We start from the raw sequence: 18,228 nt of genomic DNA, 5'->3' as shown, positions 1-18,228 counted from the left end.
CTGTATCCCTTTGATCTCCTTTTGTTGTCTGATTGCTCTGGCTAGAACTTCGAGAACTATATTGAATAAGTAGGGAGAGTGTGGGCAGCCTTCTCTAGTCCCTGATTTTAGTAGGATTGCTTCAAGTTCATCTCCATTTAGTTTAATATTAACTACTGGTTTGCTGTATATGGCTTTTACTATGTTTAGGTTTGGGCCTTGAATTCCTATTCTTTCCAGGCATTTTTCATGAAGGGGTGTTGAATTTTGTTGAAAGCTTTCTTAGCACCTAATGAAATGATCATGTGGTTTTCATCTTTCAGTTTGTTTATATAGTGAATTACGTTGATGGTTTTCCGTATATTAAACCATTGCTGCATGCCTGGGATGAAGCCTACTTGATCATGGTGGACGATTGTTTTGATGTGCTCTTGGATTTGGTTTGCAATAATTTTATTGAGTATTTTTGCATCGATATTCATAAGGGAAATTGTTCTGAAGTTCTCTTTCTTTGTTGGGTCTTTGTGTAGTTTAGATATAAGGATTAACTGTGGCTTCATAGAAGGAATTCTTTAGTGCTCTGTTTCTATTCTGTGGAATTGTTTGGACAGTATTGGTAGGATGTCTTCTGTGAAGGTCTGATAGAATTCTGCACTGAACCCATCTGGACCTGGGTTCTTTTTGGTTGGGAGACTTTTAATGACTGTTTCTATTTCTTAAGGAGTTATGGGGTTGTTTAAATGGTTTATCTGTTCCTGATTTAACTTGGGTACCTGTTATCTGTCTAGGAAATTGTCCATTTCCTCCAGATTTTCAGGTTTTGTTGAATATAGGCTTTTGTAGTCGGATCTGGTGATTTATTGAATTTCCTCTGGCTCTGTTGTTATGTCCCCTTTTCATTTCTGATTTTGTTAATTTGGACACACTCTCTGTGTCTTCTAGTTAGTCTGGCTAAGGGTTTATGTATCTGGTTGATTTTCTCAAAGAACCACCTTTTGGTTCTGTTAATTCTTTGTGTAGTCCTTTTTGTTTCTACTTGGTTGATTTCAGCTCTGAGTTTGATTATTTCCTGCTTTCTACTCCTCCTGGATGTATTTGCTTCTTTTTGTTCTAGAGCTTTTAGGTGTGCTGTCAAGCTGCTGATATATGCTCCCTCCTGTTTCTTTCTGCAGGCACTAAGAGCTATGAGTTTTCCTCTTAGCACAACTTTCATTGTGTCCCATAAGTTTGAGTATGTTGTACCTTCATCTTCATTAAATTCTAAGAAGTCTTTAATTTTTTTCCTTATTTCTTCCTTGACCAGGTTATCACTGAGTAGAGTATTGTTCAACTTCCATGTATATGTGGGCGTTCTTTACTTACTGTTAATGAAGACCTGCTTTAGCCCATGGTGGTCTGATAGGACGCATGCGATTATTTCTATCTTTCTGTATCTGTTGAGGCCGGTTTTATGACTGAGTATATGGTCAGTTTTGGAGAAAGTACCATGAGGTGGTGAGGAAAAGGTATATCTTTTTGTTTTAGGATAGAATGTTTTTATGAATATCTGTTAAATCCATTTGTTTCATGACTTGTCTTAGTCTGTCTATGTCTCTGTTCAATTTCTGTTTCCATGATCTGTCCATTGATGAGAGTGGAGTGTTGAAATCTACTATTCTGTGTGAGGTGCAATGTGTGCTTTGAGCTTTAGTAAGGTTTCTTTTATGTATGTAGGTGCCCTTGTATTTGGACCATAGGTATTTAGGATTGAGAGTTCATCCTGGTGGATTTTTCCTTTGATGAATATGAAGTGTCCTTCCTTATCTTTTTTGATGACTTTTGGATGACAATCATTTGTATTCAATATTATAATGGCTACTCCAGCTTGATTCTTCAGACCATTTGCTTGGAAAGCTGTTTTCCAGCCTGTTACTCTGAGGTAGTGTCTGCAAAGGTGAGGTGAGGCAGCAAAATGTTGGGTCCTCATTTCGTATCCAGTTTGTTAATCTGTGTCTTTTTATTGGGGAATTCAGTCCATTGATATTGAGAGATGTTAAGAAATAGTGATTGTTGCTTCCTGTTATATTCGTGTTTGGATGTGTTTGTGCTTGTCTTCTCTTTGTTTTGTTGCATAAAGATTACTTTCTTGCTTTGTCTAGGGTGTACCTTGCCTCTTTATGTTGGGCTTTACCATTTATTATCCTTTGTAGGATTAGATTTGTAGAAAGATATTTTGTAAATTTGGTTTTGTCATGGAATATCTTGGTTTCTCCATCTATGTTAATTGAGAGTTTTGCTGGATAGAGTAGCCTGGGCTGGCATTTGTGTTCTCTTAGGGTCTGTATGACATCTGTCCAGTATCTTCTGGCTTTCACAGTCTCTGGGGAGAAGCCTGATGTAATTCTAATAGGTCTGCTTATGTCATTTGACCTTTTTCCCCTACTACTTTTAGTGTTCTTTCTTTGATTTGTGCATTTGGTGTTTTGACTTATGTGACAGGAGGAATTTCTCTTCTGGTCCAATCTATTTGGAGTTCTGTAGACTTCTTATATGTTTATGAGCATCTCTTTCTTTAGGTTAGGGAAGTTTTCTTCTATGATTTTGTTGAAGATATTAACTGGCCCTTTAAGTTAGGAGTCTTCACTCTCTTCGATACCTATTATCCCTAGGTTTGATCTTCTCCTTGTGTCCTGGATTTCCTGAATGCTTCCTCGGAGCTTTTTACATTTTATATTATCTTTGATGATTATGTCAATGTTTTCTATGGTTTCTTCTGCCCCTGAGATTCTCTCCTCTATTCTGTTGGTCATGTTTGCATCTATGACACCTGATCCTTTCCCTAGGTTTTCTATCTCCAGGGTTGTCTCCCTTTGTGCTTTCTTTATTGTTTCTACTTCCAGGCATGTCAGCAGACATGACAGTTTTCCTCGAGGTCTCTGGATTGACCCCTTGCACTTCTCAGAGTCCAGCTCTCTTCCCCATGGGATTTGGGTGCAGCGAGTGGTGGGATCAGTTCAGTTCAGTTCTGGGCACAGGCAGAAACCATCGATAGCTAATCCTATAGTATACCTCTCCCATTGAAAACAAAATTGAGAAAAATACATTATCTTTCAATTTATTTTATAATTAATTCCAAAATAAACTAATTTTGGTTGGCCAATATTATAATCAAATTAGCAGAAATGAATGACCTACTCTTTTTTAGCATTTTACTGATGTAGTTTAAGGACTAACATATATAAATAATGGGTATCTTGAGAAATATATTTGTATTTTCTATTGCATCAGCACAGATTATATATGTTATTTACTGTTAAAATGAAATTTATGGATACATGTTGCTTTCTCTTTAATCATGGATTCATTCCAGCATTCACAATGAGAAAAGATTAGAACTCATAAATATCTGTTGAATAAATAAATGTTTAATCTCATATTGCCCCCAACAACAATCATCCTCCATAGGAATAATCTCTGTATTTGTCAGTATAGTATCCCTGATTACTTTTGAAAAATGTCAAATATTGGAGGGGTCAACCTCAGAGTAATATTCCAATAGAAGCAAGGTATGTCTAGTCAATAGACAGGGGCCATAGTATTGGTCTGAAGCCTGGGAGTCAGGCTACAAATTACACTTAGCAAGCTAGTTGAGAAAGGACAAGTGGAGCCCACTAAAGCCTTCAGTGTAGTGGAGGGGTGCAGAGGCCTTGTAGTAGGAGCTGAGTCTAGGAAGAGACAGTGTTCAGCCCTTGTTTCCAGAAAACATGGTCTCTCCAGGTGTCTCAGTCTGACCTGAAAACACCGATGATCTCACACTCACCCTTCTCTTGTCTTTACCTATTAAGATTCCAGGCATATGCCAGAATGCCTGTCTGAGAATTAATACTAGTATGTGTGTCGTTCTAGCTTTAAACAGTCCATTTTCTAAATCACAAGTGACACGTTACATTGACTAAGACATTCTAATTGCATGGAAGTTTTGCAATGAACAATCCTTTTTTAGTGTTTTTAGATTAAACGTTGGAAAATAAAATTTAACTGCTTTTGCTTACATTATATTTATATATGTAATTGGTTTCAAATGGGAGATGCAGCTCTTAACTTCACTTGTTAGAAATTGAGCATGGTAGGTTGAAAAGTCTCCCTTGAAAGCTAGACGATTTCTTATTATTTAAAAATTGTATCTGTAAAACAATTTAGAGCATTTTAATTCTTTAAATCCACCAGCTTTATGTTTCCTTAATTAGGAAGAAAGTCTTTTAAGATTTGAAGTGCACATTTTATCTGAACACTCTAAAACCTGCGTGTAAACGGTAATGCACTTAATAGATCTTATGTATTTAGCTGGAGTCCTGTAAAATGAAACAAAAAGTTTGTTTATTCAGACAACAAGAGATTAAATCATATCTAGGAGTTTGAGGGGATTTCTTTGATTATTTAATCATCTTTTTTAATAGTTTCAGGTGGATTCTGTACAATTATAGAGATGCTTTAAATTATGAAGAATAACAAATAAAATTTATCTATAATTTTAAATGAGATATGTCTAAATCATTGTGAATCTAGAAAACTGTGTATGAGCAAACCCTACAGTAGAAATTACTAAAATACAAAGTTAAGCAAAACTTTGTCAAGATATCAACCAGGAGTATCCCAAATGTCTCTGGACTATGCTTTTAGGTTTTTATTGTTTAATATACAAGCAGCTCATACTTACAGAGCTTAATGCCAGATTTTAATGCATATATACAATGAGTAATCACATTAAAACATTTACATCATTTAAACTGGAATTAATGTCAATTTACATCTCCTAGAACTTCACTGAAGAAATTGTAGGAACATACATAATAGTAGAATTTCCATATAAATTATCATTTACATTTTAGAAAATAACTTTAGAAAACAGCTATATAACTTCTACTTATAAGTAAAAGAGAAATAAATCCCTCAAATGTATATAATTGTTATATAAAGACACACATCAGGACAACCTATCAGACGTCTTATTTTACTTATATCTATTGCTGCAGTAAAACATCATGACCCAGGCAACTTATAAAAGAAAGCATTTAATTAGGCTTATGGGTTTGTGGGGTTAGAGGTCATGATGGTTGAGTAAAGTCAGGGAAACAGGGATAGCTGAAAACTTACATCATGATCAACAAGCATTGGACAGAGAGAATACACTGGAAATGACAAAAGATTTTTGAAACCTCAAAGCCCAGCCCCAGTGACACACTCCCTCTAACAAGTCACTCTTCCTAATCCCTCCCAAATATTTTGTCAACTGAGGTTCATGTATTCAAACATATGAGTCAATGGGTGGAGGGGGATTGTCATTTAAACCATTATAGGACTTATCCCTGGAGAAGTCTCATTTCCTCTTTCTCAACATTCATTAATTGCCTGGAGGTTCCTATCCAGTAGAGGGGTCCTATTAGATGTTACTCTTTCAGCTTGTAATGTCAAATGGTGTTGTCATTTGTCTCATGGAGGAAACCTTATTGTTGAGATTTCATGGTTACAGCTGTCCTGTGATGCATAGAAATACACTAACTTATATCAGTCATCCTGTTCCTCTTGCTAAAGACCAGCCTTGGCTTGGAGAGGTGTTCCTGAGAGAAGGGGTGTTTGGGGTAAAACAAATGACTTGAAATAAAATCATGGCTTACAAGCTAATGGCATATGTTCTGCTCAAGATAGCTTTCCCAAATTTCTCTCAAAATCTCCAGATAGCTCTCTGCTCAAGACAGCTTTTTTATAATTCTAAAAAACTCTGGATAGCTTATCTCTTGTGGGCCAAAAGCCCAGTTTTTTGTTTTATATGTCAATTGAATCATTAACCCAGATTCCCTTTTGATTATCCCATGAATGAGCATCCCAATACCTCAGGCCCCTTTTTTCTTAGAAAGAAATAACTAGCAGAGACAATAAAATATCTGGTTGGGACTCCACCCTGAAATTACCATTTGAAGACCTGGGCCTGGACCTAAACTTCCTCTGTTCCAGACTAGCCTTGAACTCAGGAATCTTTGCCTGGTTTTGTATTTTCTGACTAGCAGGCTCATAGTGCAGCTGCCTCTGTTCCTTTAGGTATGTGAAGCTCCTTGCACAATTCATATTACATCCTTATATTTTGTATAGTTGAAAATGTATATATTTTCAAATTCATGATTTCAGCTTTCTTTCCCACGGCCTTTAGAGCTGTCCTGAAGGTCATAGCATTCTACCATTTTTGCTGAGTCATAGGTACACCCTGGGCTCCCAGACTCGTGCTATCTCTGATTATTATGGAGTCAATAACCTTAGCAGAGAGGACATTCATAGAAACAGAACTGTGAAAATATGTACACTATTATACAATCAATCCTTTTACCCACAGCAATCATTGACACATATGGAGGCCCACACCCTCCTGACTTGTTCCAGGGCCAGGAACCATGACATGTCATCGTCCCTTACACATATCTAAGCAGGACTCAGCATCCTTTCTAGTTCTTACTATCTTTCTGTCCCCTGTTCATCAGAGAGTAGGAGTTGTGTTGTGGATGTATCATTGGCGTTGAGTCCTACAGTCAGTTGTTCCCTTGCACTTTTGCTAAACGGTGATTTCTGTAATAGTCTCCCTCTTCAGCAAAATGATGCTTCTTTGATAAACGGTAAGAACCGCACTTATCTGTAGATATAGATATTCTATTGACATTGCCTTTGGTTGTCTCCCAGAATTTGAAGATAAATCCCTATTGTCGATGATAGCCTACACTTTCACAAAAAATGTTCTGGGCAAATTCATCTGTCTGTGTCATAGAAGACTCTCTCCTAAAGACTAGCTCTCATTGTATTCAAAGGTTTTATGTAAGCTACTGAGGAAGAAACATAATCAACAATTCCACTAAGTTTTGAAGATTATTAACCACAAACATAAAAAGCTCAGCAAGGAATCTCTAATGGTGTAATGGGGTACTTATATCATAGGGATAACTGTACTTAGTCTAATTGTACTTAAGTCTCACTGAGGAAGAAATCCATGTCTGGTACAGCAAACCTAGACAACTACACATGACTGAAGAAGTCATGGACCCTAGAAGAGAACCTCTTATATCTGCTATTTTTTATAAACGTGTATGTTTCTAACTATATACAGAGTAATAAAATTTTGAAAAACAGTGCAGTAAACCAATGAAAGATGGAGAAAACTGGCAGCCTTGTGCATGATAAGTAAATATATAAGCACAGTGCAGTAGACACTCAGTGCACACACTAGGGAAGGGTTATGCTTATGAAGTCCCTGTGCTACAGATTAGAATTTTTATGTGAAGTAATAGAAGGTACAGTTTACACTGATATATGCAGTTTTCCCAAAAATCCATCCATTCTCCCACTATAAAAGGAAGAAACATGAAGTTTGCATAGCAATCATTGTCCACCACAATCCTACAAAATGGGCCTTTAATGAGTTCCTAAGAGGTGAGTTTCTTGGTTATATATTCAAGAACTGCTTCTGTGGTACAAGTATGAGCTTCTCATGTGCCCCCAGTGCTCTGTGTCTCCCCGAAGTTCCCTGCTTGCCATGCAATTTACATTTGTTAGCTTAGCCTCTCCAAGCCCCATTTCTGCCTCTAAAGAAATGCCTGTTTATAGTCATTTCAGACATTCCTAGAATCTTTCCAGTCTCCAGCCATCTCATCCCTGTTTACCTCATCTCAATTTGATATTTGTATAACAACTGAGTCCTGACAGTATTCTTTACTCTTGACATTTCTTCATGCCATTAATCTCTCAAGATCTTAATTTAAATATTAGTCTCATTAAATTAAATATTAATCTACCTGGAATTTGCTTAATTGTCTGACCATCATTTTAGCATGCTTAGGGTATTTTTGTTGTTGATCACATCACAGACAGATGGGATTTCAATGTCTTAAATATTTGTTATTCAAAACAGAGAGTTAATGAGGCCCAGGGAGTGACAGTGCTATTTCTACAATGCAGTGTCGATGGTATAGTTGGGGGAAATGCTGGAAGTTTTCACTGGTTCTGTTTCTGTCTCTAGCAAAATGGTCTCTAGGTCAATGATTATTCTTTTCTGTCATTTTCAAGTTAAGACGTTTAAATAAATACAATGAACTCAGACAGAAGTTTCAGTAGCCAGAATTTTAAAAAGAAACAAACATTGGTTTTATTGTTTTTGTTTTGTTTTGTTGTTGTTGTTTTGTTGTTCTGTTTTATTCTAATTCGGTGGGAAAACAAATTAAATTTGTGAAGAGGAGACAAAACATAGAAGCCAGGGGGTACAACTTTAAAGGTTTGATTTTACCAGATCTTGAAACAACACTCTTCAGGTAAGGCTCTGCTAAAAGTACCTCCTTCTGCTTCTACTAGTAGTCAACTAACGTATATTAACTATGTAGGAAAATACAGATGGAGGCAGGAGAGTCTCTAAAGACTCTTAGACCAGTTTACCCAGCAGAAAAAAATGATAAGGAAAAAATAATTAAAAAAAAAAACCTTCAACACAGCCACCCCACCCCAATCCCACCCCATCCTGCCCCAACCCTGGCAATAGATAAAAATACACTCTCTTGGTGGTGGTGTTTTTATATCAGTCAGGGGCAGAGTAGATGGCAGTCCTTTGTTCATCCTAGCTTGATGACTGGCTTGGTGGTCAAAGCTGTCTCATGCCTAGGACTCATAAAGATCAAATCGAATCAAATCAAATCAAATCAAATCAAATCCAAGCAGCACAGTACAGGAGTAGGAAGAGAGGCAGAGACCTAAGAACTGCCAAGCCACCCACAGATGTCCTCACCAGAGCACTGTGCAAGCAAGCTGTAGATACCTTTTTGCTGCCATGACATACAGCACAAATGGAGGATGTCATCCAAGGGCCCACCAGCTGCAGGGCAGGAGCCACCACAAGGTGCAAGTATGTGATGGCTGGATGGGGGGAGAGAGAGAGAGAGAGAGAGAGAGAGAGAGAGAGAGAGAGAGAAGAGCAGCTTGAGCATTATAGAGAGATGGAATGGAGACTCAAGAGTGGAAAGGAGTAACCTGTTCTGAGTGGCCAGCCCTGTTGCCTACATCCATGTTAAGGTCCCAGTCAGAGCTACAACGGAAGGCCATGCCTGAATTCATGACTACACAACAGAACGGATTGGGGTCAATGCCCATGGCTCATCTTATCACTATAGAACATGGGGATGTCTCTGGTCAGTGCAGCCACTGGGGACCACATGAATGTCCAGGAGCTGTGCATAACTGGCCCTTCCCCTCACTGAATGCGGTGTTCTGGATACCTGCCCCACATGCACTGCACTCATAGGCATCTGCACTGGAGAGAGCAGGCCCTGCACCTTACCCAGGCAGCACAGTGGAGCTAGCCATGGTGGCAGGGGTAGATGAACCAGCCCCAAGCTGACACCACCACTAGTCTACCACGGGATGGCACAGGCACAGAGGTGTTAGCCCTGCTCCCTTTTCACCACTGACATTCAGGAAAGTTTCCGACAGGATCTTGAGTTCAGGAGAGCTAGAAGAGGCTATCACTCGGTGCAACCCTCAGGAGAGTAGGCTCTGTACTTCACCTAAATAGCACAGCAGAGCTGACCATGGTGGTGAGAGCACAGGGGAGCCAGCCTTGAGGGTAAGAGTGTGGGAGAGCTAGCTCTGGCACTCCTCAGCAGTGAGGTGGCCTGGTTGCATGGGTGGCAGCAGTTGGGAGAACTGGCTCATGAGAGAATGTGAGCTGACCCTATCCATCCCCAGCTGCAGAACTTTGGAGAACGGGCCCTACACTTTACCTGGGCATCACAGTAGTACTGGCCCTGGTCAAAGAGAAGCAGGTGAGTCTGTTCCAAGGACATACTGAGAGAGACCTGAGCCCAACTCTCATTTACTATGAGATGCAGTAGGTATGGGAGTGATGACCCCAACCTTTGGCAGTCTAGAGACCTGGCCCTGGGGCCATGAAGGTAGTTGCAGCACTTGGGAGAGCAACTGCACACTTCTTCTGGGCAGTGCAGTAGAGCTGGCCCTGATGATAAGCAGGTGGGTACAGGTAAGTCAGCCTGAAGACAAGATTGGAGGATAATTGACCCCAGCACTCCTCTACTGTATGGTCATCTGGTGGGGGAGTGCCCTCTGCCCCTCTTCCCTTTCTACTAGAGGCAGTAGGGAGAGCTGACCCCAGGGTCATGAGACCAAATGGGCTAACCCTACTCACTGACAGAAGCAGCTTTTAGGAGAGTGGATCCTCCACTCTGCCTGGGCAACACAGTGAAATTGGCTCAGGATGAGCTAGCCTGAGGGCATGAGAGCAGAAGAGCTGACCCTGCTTGGTGCAGATGGCTGAACGAGGTGGTCTAGCCAGAGCAGTGCTGAAGACTTACCCTGGTGATGCTGATAAGGAAGAACCTGAGGCTCACCAGCTCAGCTACCAGCCAGACCCAAATCTGGGGCTCTGAATCAGCCCACACCAAAACCTATAGAATCTGCAAATGATTGGGGCATGTGAAAGGGCCAGTCCTGCTGTGAAAAAGATGTGAGATCTCTGTGACACAGGTCAACAACAGGGTAACTGGGAAGAGTGTCTTAAAATTGATGGTGTCACAAAAGTCAGAGAGCTTGAACCAGACCAGTGACTCAGTACAAAGAGCAATTGTAAGTGAAGAGAAAACACTGTAACATACCACAGCCTCCATGATGAGATGATTTCTATGTTTTGTGTGTGTGTGTGTGTGTGTGTGTGTGTGTGTGTGTGTGTGTGTGTGTTTTATTTTGGGTGGGGAATGGAAGGACAAAGGACACATATGAGGGCATGGGAAGATGAGAAGCGAGACTGAGGTACATGATATGAAATTTGCAAAGAATCAATAAAAATCTTTTAAAATTTTCAAGCAAATTAGACTCTGCAATGGATTATCTTCTCACCACATGTTCCATGGTATGTGTGCACCCACTTTCACACTCATTAACACACACACACACACACACATACACACACACACACACACACATACACCATGATTTATCTTTTTCCCTTGCTCAAGAACAAATACCGTTCCCCTGTCATAACCTCTAGATTGAATATGTGCCTGTCCTTGTAGGACCCATCAGAGACTTGAGCTATTGGCTTTGGCTACCTCTACTCTCCGCTCTTCTCCATTCTTTATCATGTTGGCAACAGAGCAGGAATCTTTCAGCCATATCCTCTTCCTGGTTTAATACCAATGCGGGAAATGTAACTATAACTGCCCTGAAACACAGGCACCATGCAAAATTATGTACTGTACTAAGAGACTTTATGATTTAATTGATTTGTGTCCAATATTGTAATAATGGTTTGCAGTTGTCCAATAGCACTTACATGACAGAATGGCTGACATGCTTCTAGGAACAACTAGACTTAATCAGGAGCAACCTGCTCTCATTTCGTCTGAGCCACTCATCACAAGCTATCTTCAGATATCATTAAATCCAGGCATCATTAAATTTACTATTGAAATAAAGGAGCTTAAGATTACTCATAAACAGGTCCCAGAAAAACAGGAGCACAGTGGCTGTACTTTATGCTTCCTAATGGGTCAATTACAGAAATCAAGGTTAATTTAAGCTGCGCATGGTCTGACCTCATTGTATATACAAGTATATATGTCAAGAACATAATGAGACTCAGTGTTGCTCACTTAGAAGCCTACATGCATTAGAGCATTTTCTCTTCTCAGATGGATATTTTAAGCAGACAAGAAATAGGCAAATGAATAAAACATGGTAATAGAGTATAATAAAGTAGAAATTGAGACACATCCGCTAAGAAATATCATAGATAGCATACAGATTTCACTGACCATTAGAGTGAGTCACCAGGAAAGATTTTGATGTTTTTAATCCCTAAAGTAATTATGTGATAAATCTTACTGAGTTTGGATTTTATTAAAAATTTTAAGAATATATAAAAATGGATTAAAGTTTCAGCTTCCTAGATTTCACAGTCATTTTTAATATGTAACAGCTCAGCAGTTTTAATGATTATTACCAAGTAATTTTGCTCTTTAAATTGATATAGAGATAACTTCAATCGGTACTGTTATATATCACGTATTAGTAGAAGGCACTAGGAAGCAAAATTATGAAATAAATGCTTGCTGCCACTTTTGCGTTTGTCCATAAATATGTGCTTATGTGCAAAACATCATGCTTCTGTATCTAGTGCCCACAGCCCCTGTGGGAGAAGGGGTTGTTAAAAGAAAAGCCAGAGAGACTTTTGGTAGAATACATTTGTACTTGGTAAATAAACTCAATACAACATGCATTTGGGTGTATTTTGAGTCCTTTCTGAAACAAACTAGTGCAAAACTCATTTTGAAATGCCACTGAATTCTACAGGACAAATATGTTATCATTTTTTTCAATAAAAACATATTGTATGTGAAAGAAATCAATACAACGGAAAAGGCAATGCATAACCTCCCTCTTACTGTGGTAGAAAGCATCTGAAGAGATGGGAGGCTTCCTTGGACTCACAATTCAGGAAATGGAATCCCTAGTGGTGAGGAAGTCATGAAAGTTGAGGGACAAGGGCATGGGCATCATAATCTTGAGGCATGAGTTACTTAATTTTGGAATATCAGAAAACAGAGGTATAGGGTAGAACCAGAGCAAATAGCCCCTAACAGTGTACCCGCAAAGCTTTCTTTCCACTAGCTAGAAGAGATTCTATTTTATTTGTTTGTTTGTTATTTTTACACTCCAGAATTTATTCCCCTCCGACTGCTCGACCTCCCATACCTTCTCCCTGCCCTCAATCTCCATGAGGATGTCACAACCCCACCCAACCCACCCACCACACCAGATCTCTAAACTTCTTGAGCAAGGGAAAAAGATACATCATGTCTCTTGAGTGTTAGGTGCATCTTCACTGACTGTACCCAGACCTGGGAGTACTCTGCTGTCTATGTGTTGGGGGTCTCAGCTCATAAAGTTTCACATGATCCAAAAATAGTGTACCAGCTAGGTTTCAAAACATTAATCTGTGAGTTATCATTTCACATTCTAAAAACAGCATATTTAAACACACACACATACATACACATATACAAAGAGAGAGAGAGTGTGAGAGAGAGAATTTCTGTAATGAAAGACAGTATTTTTTTATACCGTTGGCTTAAGAAATGCATACATAAGACAAGACAAATAAATAAATGAAATGAAATATATCTATATGGTTTTATATAGAATAAATTTTAAGTTAGCTTTATTTTAATCAAGAAATTCCAATAGAAAATAAGTTCCCTTGAAAAACAAATTGAGAAATGTTTTTTTCTGAAGTAATTTAGGTAGAAATACTCTAATAGATTCAGGTTTGATTTTTTTTTTTTAGGCTAGAAGTAATTTGGAAAGAACTAAGCAATTTTGGTGTTGCCTAAGAATGTTTCTTTCTCATAAAATGCCAGGCTCAAAAAAGAATACATAAGAATTAGCAGCATCCAATTGTAACACTTTTATCCACATCTCTTTTTCCTTCTGCTATTTCAGGGAACAAATGTATTTTCATTTCACTCAGACTTTGCTGCCTGGATATAGGCAAAAAGAATCAAGGCAAAAAATTTTTTGTTAATTAAAGAAAAACCTCAACATAATATCCTGGAAGAGTAGAATTATTAATGGGATGAATGATTGTGTGAAAACTGTAGAAGGCTTGAAACCGTGAAAGCTACTTTGTCACACATCCATGTAAATGCAACTTCGTAGATGATTCAAATGCCTTCTATTTATCTTACTTCACTCTTGATAGAAAGATGGCACAGCTACAACTAATGAAAAGTATCTGTCTGAATGTATTCCACAAATCAATATAATACTCCATTTATATAAGGTGATCTTAGAATCGTTGGCATCCCAAACAGTGAAGTTATATACACAATTTGGAAGACTTTTCAACTACAGAATAAACATAACCATGTTACAATGTTCAACTAAATTACCCTTTTCAGGAGAGCTGCAGAGAAGTATAGGCAGAGTTATACATTAGAGAAGCCAACTTGAAAGCTAAAAGTGGGGACAATGTGAGCAGTAATTTGAGAGGACAACAGATTGACTCATCTGAGAGGTATTTTAAAGTTGGTAATATTTTATTTTTATTTTTCAGCTTGGGGATTGCCTTGGAGGTCATGATTACAGAGCAGGTGTTCAGTATTCCAGAAGCAAATTTAGGGCAGCCTAGTTTCTCCTTCTGCTAGCCTGAGTGTACAAACTTTTACCACATTACATCAGATTCCATGGAACGCTATGTTTATTTTTCTTAACTTTTTATTATTTGTGAATTTCACATCATGCACTCTATTCCCACACATTTCCCTTTCCTTTCATATCCGTCCTCCACCCTTGCAACCTCTCCCCAAAAGAAAACAAAAACAAACAAACAAAACAAATCTTGCCATGGAAACAGTGGTGTGTCATGGTGTGTCAAGGTGTGTCACACAGTATACCCCTTATGCTCAAATAGCTCTACTTGCAAATGTTCACTGCAATGAGTAGTTAGTCTGCTTCAAGACCTCTGGACTCTGCTACACTATCACTACCAGGTCCTCACTGGGATTCCTCTCAGATATCCTGTAATCACTCTGTGTCATGGAGATCCTATAACTTTGTATCTATAGGACGAGCCCCTTCATGTGTTCCAGCAGTTCATTGACATGATGGATGTTGGGGTGGACCAATTCAGAGCTCTGGATCTGGACCTGAGGGGAAGCTGAATTGGTCAGCCCTCTAGCACTCCTGCACCCAGGCAACCAGAGTCAGCTCTCCCATGATTGCGCAGATGAGAAGTAGGAAGTGTAGTAGCCAGCAAGGGTCAGGAGCAGATCAGCATAGTACTTGGACATCAACATGACCTCAGGAAAGAGTCCAGATGACTGACATCCTTATGGTCTTTGTTTGTAGCAAGGGCCTTGGGCATCAACACAGACCCTAGGTACAGCAAGATCACAGACCCAAACATATCCAGCAGCAGCAGCCATCCTAGCCAAGACATCATTATGGTCTCAAGTGGCAACACAGGCCACTTAGATCAGTCTGGCCCAGGGACCAAGACAGTCGCTGGACATCTACACGGTTTCAGGCAGCAACCCAGACATTGCTATGGCCTTCCCTTTCAGTGTGAGCCACAGGCATGAGCACAGACCCCAGCTGCAGTGGGGTCAGGGAACAGATGTGACCCTTTGTGGCCCCCTGGGTTAGACATCACCATGGCCTCTGGTAGTTGTGTGGGCTCCTTATATCTGCTTGCTTCTCACCACTGTTGGATCTCCAGTTTCACCTTTCTCCACAGGGCACAAATGCTCATCTCCACTCTCTCTCCGATCTCTCCATCACACACTCCGTCTTTTCCCTTTCTCCATCGAATATTTGCTCATCGCAGTGGCTCCTACTGCAGGGACCCAGCAGACACTTGAATGTCTTTCTTTTTTAAGCCAGTCAGCCCTGAGCCCAAAGAGTATGTTATAAAAACAGTGATCTTAACTTTTTTTAGTTGCAGGAAAATCTTCAGATTAATTTGTTTCAGCATTTCTTTTTCTTTTTTTAAATTTTATTAGATATATTTCTTTACTTACATTTCAAACGTTATTCCCCTTCCGGGTTTCCTGTCCATAAATTCCCATTCCCTCCCCTCCCCCTCCCCCATACAGGTATTCCCCCTATACATCCCCCTTATTGCACTCCAATATTCCCCTGCACTGGCCAACCTTGGCAGGACCAAGGGCTTCCCCTTCCCCTGGTGCCCCAACAAGGCTATTCTCTGCTACAGAAGCAGTTGGAGCCCTGGGTCAGTCCATGTATAGTCTTTTAGAAGTGGTTTAGTCCCTGGAAGCTCTGGTTGGTTGACATTGTTGTTCTTATGGGGTTGTAAGGTCCTTCAATTCTTTCAATACTTCATCTAATCCCCACCCCCAAGGGGGTCCTGTTCTCAGTTCAGTGGTTTGCTGCTAGCATTGCCCTCTGTATTGGACATGCTCTGGATGTGTCTCTCAGGAGAGATCTATATCCGGTCCCTTTCAGCCAGCACTTTTTGCATTTCTTCTCTCAGCCCTTCCTGTTTCAAAAGGATGACAGGATAACGTTACAGTGAATGAGTCAAAGTATGGAAACAGAGAAGGTGCTCCACTGGGACTTCTAACTTTGTTGCAGGAATGGAAGAAAATGTGTTGCATAAATTAATAATCTAGTCAAACTAGTTTTATTTATGTAATAAGTTGAATACTATAAAATCTCTGTATTCAGTTTATAGAGATGGGTCATTCAGCTGGTAGATACTGCTTTACCACAAAGATGTTTCTTAGAGTATCATTAATTATTGAATGAATTTTATTTATTATAAAGATCACTGATACCTGTTTCATGTCTTGGTTATTTTAAATTTTTTCTCTTTTCTAAGTAAATTTACTCTTTCAGAACAGCAACTGATGCTTCTAGACATTTGAGCAGTAGTAAATTTATGCAGATACTTAACATGAGCCAAACTATAAAAATTCATATTTCTACATTATTTCTCTAGATGAAAAAATGAAAATAGATTTTCACTAATTGATGAAATCTGACATTAGGAAATAATTCTATGGGTGGAAGAGATGGCTCAGTGGTTAGTAGCATATACTGTTATTGCAGAGAAGCCCAATTCATCTTCCCGCACCTATGTTAGGTGTCTCACAACTGTCTATAACTCTGATTCCAAGAGACCAAACACCTTCCTCTGATTCATGTCAGACATTCACCCCATATGCACATACACACACATGCACACACATATACACACACAAAATAGAATTAAAATAAACTTTGAGGAGATAATTCTAGTCTCATACTTTCCAAAAGTAGATGAGGTTCCATTGTTTCTACAATATAAAAATGCCATGGAGATGCTCTTAAAAATTGAGAGATCACTTTGTCTTAATAGTGATAATTCAAAGAATATATTATCACAATCAAATAGATAATTTATTGGTATTTTTGTTTATTGATGTTAATTTTTTCTTTTTTTTTCCATTGAAATGGGGTTATTTATTTTTTATTCCATTCCTGCTCCATTTTTCTCCCTTCTATATGGGTGTTCCTTCCTCCCTCTATTACTGCCCTAAGAACTAGGGGTCCAGCCTATTCATTTTATTCATTGCACCTATGAGGTTGGGACCAGGGTCAGTCCACGATAGTCTTTGGGGAGTGGCTTAGTCCTTGGAAGCTCTTGTTGGCTGGCATTGTTGTTCATGTGGGGTCTCAAGCCCCTTCAGCTCTTTCAGTCCTTTCTCTAATTCCTCCAACAGGGCTCCCGTTCTCAGTTCAGGGGTTTGCTGCTGGCATTCGCCTCTGCATTTGGCATGTTTTGGCTGTGTCTCTCAGGAGAGATCTATATCCGGTTCTTGCCTGCCTGCACTTCTTTGCTTCATCCATCGTATCTAGTTTGGTGTCTGTATAGTATGGGCCACATGTGGGGCAGGCTCTGAATGGGCGTTTTTTCTGACTCTGTTCTAAACTTTGCCTCCCTATCCCCTCCTAAGAGTGTTCTTGTTCCCCTTTAAAGAAGGAGAGAAGCTGTTGATGTGAACTCTTAATCTGAGGAATCTATGATTAGGCTTCCAAGCCAAGCCCTCTGATATGTGTTGCTTCTTGCCCTGCAGAGCTTTCAGTCTTGCTGGGAATCCTCACACAGAAAAGTCGTGCAGGAACAGAAATCCTGTCAGCGACCATTCTTTTCATGATTGAATCCCTATATAGTGCAAGTGGTGATGATGTTTAAAAGATCCTGGAGCCAACATGTAGATTTCAGAGCAGGAAATGGAAACTGTGAGAGTAAAAGCCAAGCAAGTTAGCTGAGTCAGAAGAAGTAAGTGCATAGTTTAATCTGAGCAAATTTGGGAAGATGGGAACCTCTCACTACAACAGGAGGTAGAGAACGGGACTGACGGCTCTGCAGTTCTGAACACTGGATGCTCTGCCAGAGGAACCGGATTCTGTTTCAAACCCTGACATTGTAGCTCACAACCCTCTGGGCTTTAGTCCCAGGAGATGCAACACTCTCCCGGCCTCTGTGGGAACCAGATGCACATGGAGCATAAAGTTTAAATACAGCCAAAACCTCCCTGCACACATAATTTAAAAATAAATAAAAGATAGCCGATGACAAAAAGGAATGATGAAATCCTTTTTGCCAGTGCAAATGGCCCAGCCAGCCCTCAAAGGATGCATCAATATCCAGAGAAAGGCATCACTCGATGG

The 18,228-nt window shown here is 39.6% G+C and overlaps 1 protein-coding gene and 1 non-coding gene across 3 annotated transcripts in view; both read left to right on the top strand.

Annotated features, from left to right (window-relative positions):
• Edil3 (EGF like repeats and discoidin domains 3) overlaps nt 1-18,228 on the top strand; it is a 498,350-nt gene that overhangs the window by 409,687 nt on the left and 70,435 nt on the right. The gene's annotated exons all lie outside the window — the stretch shown is intronic.
• Nucleotides 8,513-8,656, top strand: LOC116897526. The gene has a single exon (XR_004387542.1). It is a non-coding gene; the product is annotated as a small nucleolar RNA SNORA48 (small nucleolar RNA).

This window comes from Rattus rattus, chromosome 3 (assembly GCF_011064425.1).
Source record: "Rattus rattus isolate New Zealand chromosome 3, Rrattus_CSIRO_v1, whole genome shotgun sequence".
Lineage (NCBI taxonomy): Eukaryota > Metazoa > Chordata > Mammalia > Rodentia > Muridae > Rattus > Rattus rattus.
The sequence above is the reverse complement of the archived record's forward strand: the minus strand, read 5'-3'. Positions and strand labels throughout refer to the sequence as shown.